At 43.1% G+C, this 3,108-nt stretch overlaps 1 long non-coding RNA gene across 1 annotated transcript; it reads left to right on the plus strand.

The window, feature by feature from the left end:
• The first annotated feature begins 1,873 nt into the window (after positions 1-1,873).
• Positions 1,874-2,685, plus strand: LOC130367636 (uncharacterized). The gene is made up of 3 exons (XR_008892118.1): positions 1,874-2,004; positions 2,105-2,269; positions 2,372-2,685. It is a non-coding gene; the product is annotated as an uncharacterized LOC130367636 (long non-coding RNA).
• The last annotated feature ends 423 nt before the right edge of the window (positions 2,686-3,108 follow it).

Raw genomic sequence — 3,108 nt, forward strand, 5'->3', positions numbered from 1 at the left:
GCCTCTAAACCCTCTCTGAGTAGATGGATTAAAGAGGCAATCCGGGAGGCTTTTGTAGCCCAGGAGTTAGCTCCTCCTGCCTTTGTCACTGCCCATTCCACTAGGGCAGTCTCTACTTCTTTTGCAGAAAGAAAAGCTGTTCCTCTAGAACAAGTCTGCGCTGCTGCCTCCTGGAGTACGCATAATACATTTATTAGTCATTACAGGGTTAATGCCAAACGATCGGAAGAGTTGGCCTTCGGACAATCAATCCTAAGTGCCACTCTGCCGTAGTCCCTCCCTATTTGTGTTGTTACTTGCTAAGTCCCCACTTGTGCTGCTGGTTAGGACGTAAGGGAAGCGTTAATTTTTAACGTAAATTTGTTTTCCCTTAGTCCTAATAGCAGCACACAAATTTTCCCGCCCAAATTGTTTTGTTTTACTTGTTATTAAGCAATGTGGCCTAAGGGAGGAGGCCTTATATGGGGGTCTAATTAAGTCTTTAATTACTTGGGCGGAATTAAAAATTCCACCGTCCTGCCAGCTTCACAGGGGCAGAACACCCCACTTGTGCTGCTGTTAGGACTAAGGGAAAACAAATTTACGTTAAAAATTAACGCTTTCAGCTGGGATTACACTTGGCGTGTTTGTCATAAAAAACACCATGCTCGCTGCGGGCACATGTTAGGTTGGAATCAATAGGGTAATATGAAACACCAGACACTAATGGGGGTTTCTTCATCCTTTTATGGTGTTTTTAGGCTATCAAATCTGTGGGATGCCGAGAGCATGTTTTCTTTTTTATTTTTGGGGGGGTATTTTCTGACTATTTTTTTTTTTATAGAAATCCTTCAGTCAAATGATGAAAGAATCACATGACTTGTAATGAGAAAAGCCAGAGGGAAAAAAAACACCAAAGAAAAAACACTTCCTATAATAATAATAATAATAATAATAATAATAATAATAATAATAATAATAATGATGATGATGATGATGATGATGATGATGATGATAATAATAATACACATTGGGACAGATGTATGAAAACATGTGCAGAGGTCAAGTGGACCAGTTGCCCATAGCAACCAATCAGATCGCTTCTTTCACTTTTCAGAGGCCTTTTGAAAATTAAAGAAATTACCAGATTGGTTGCTATGGGCAACTGGTCCACTTTCCCTCTTCCCTGGTTTTGATAAATCTCTAAGACACCCCCCCCCCCCCCCCCCCAAGAATTGTGTTTGTTCCTAGGCTTAGGCTGTGATTAAAAACAACATATAAATGGTGTTTTTCAAAGCCCACATTGCTTTATTTTTGGTGCTTTTTCCCCGCTTTCGACAGACGTCTGTCCAGCTATTGCAAAGCTACAACTCCCAGCATGCCCTGACAGCCGAAGGCTGAGAGTTGTAGTTTTGCAACAGGCGGGCAGCCACAGGGGATCGGTGTTGCAGTATGTCAATCTAGGGCCATGGTGTCTGATCTTGAACTGGCAGCAGGAGCCACGACCACTTTAAATCAATGGCTGCTGGGACGTCTGACTAGTGACATCCTTCGCTCCAGATCGCAACGTCAGGGACGTCACTCGTCAGACGTCCCGGCGGCCAGCGCTGCTCATTGAGCCTACCGGAGTAGCATTGATCTATGTAAGAAACCTATGGGCCCAGGCTGTTGGGGCCACCAAATGATATTACTTATACAGAATGTCTGGTTAGGAGAAACAAATATAACGCACCCACAGGGAGTGGCGCCATTTTAAAAAAAATTGTCAAAAACCTTAGATAACAGTCATACAGAATATATTAGAAAGCTTTTTTTATTTTCAGCCAATCAGAGAGCAGCACTAATGAAATAGAACTCCCAGGAGGTAACAGCGTGTCACACATGTGATGTCATAACCATTGTCCACCAAAGAGCAGCAATGAGCAGAAATAACACGGCTCCTGTTCATTCTCCATCAGTGAGGGGCCGGTGCTGGACACTGTGTAGGGACGCGGGAATGCAAAGTCATACACATGACTGTGACTGGTAAGTGTTACATTGTTGTGTCCAAAAGATCTTTAGTGCAGTTCCATGTGCATTTCTATGATAAACATGTAAATAATTTATCTTTTTTTTCTTATCTTAGATGCAGTATCTCCAGGACATGGAGTAGCATTTCCGGACCTACAGCAAGACGTTGGATGAAGGCATAGCCCCAGAAATAACACTGGTCCTGTTCATCAGTGAGGGGCCGGTGCTGGACACTGTGTAGGGACACGGGAATGCAAAGTCATGCACATGACTGTGACTGGTAAGTGTTACATTGTTGTGTCCAAAAGGTCTTTAGTGCAGTTCCATGTGTATTTCTATGATAAACATGTAAATAATCTATCTTTTTTGTCCCCTATGTTAGATGCACTATTTCCAGGACATGGAGTAGCATTTCGGGACCTACAGCAAGACGTTGGATGAAGGCACAGGCCTAGGAATCATGCACATACACAGAAACATTTGCCCAAATTCTAGAGGTAACCTCCTTTAGTATGCCCAGAGGAAGGGCCATACAGTAGCCATGGATTCCCTACAGGTTTCCTCCCCTCTGGAGGTTTTTCCTGTCCTGAGTATTAGTTACTGTACGCTCTTTGTGAGTGATGGGAGGTTACAAAAAATCCCCTACACAAACATTTTAATAAATTATAAATAAAGTTCCCCTTTTTTTAAACTGTTCTTTGACTTGTTCGACTCATTTATTTATTTCTGTGTGTGAAAATAGAGTTAGCAAAACATGGATGATCAAAGCTGCTCTCCTGCACGATCTGCATAATGCGGTGCGGAGAGAGGCAACTGGTGCTGGGTGGTGCAGTTTATGAGGCAAACGTACAACACCCAGCAAGTTCCATGCACAAGCCTTTTTCTGATGAATGGGACTCATGCAGGGAACTTGCTAGGGGTCATACGGTTGCAAAGGATCAACTTTTGGGTACATGAACTGTCCCTTAAAGGGGTACTCCGCCTCTAGATATCTTATCCCCTATGTAAAGGATAAGGGATAAGATGTCTGATCAAGGGGATCCTGCTGCTGGGACCCCAGCAATCTCCATGCAGCAACCAAAATTCTAAATAGTATGTTTAGATCACTGGTTCCTGTGG

Source organism: Hyla sarda, chromosome 4 (genome assembly GCF_029499605.1).
Source record: "Hyla sarda isolate aHylSar1 chromosome 4, aHylSar1.hap1, whole genome shotgun sequence".
Lineage (NCBI taxonomy): Eukaryota > Metazoa > Chordata > Amphibia > Anura > Hylidae > Hyla > Hyla sarda.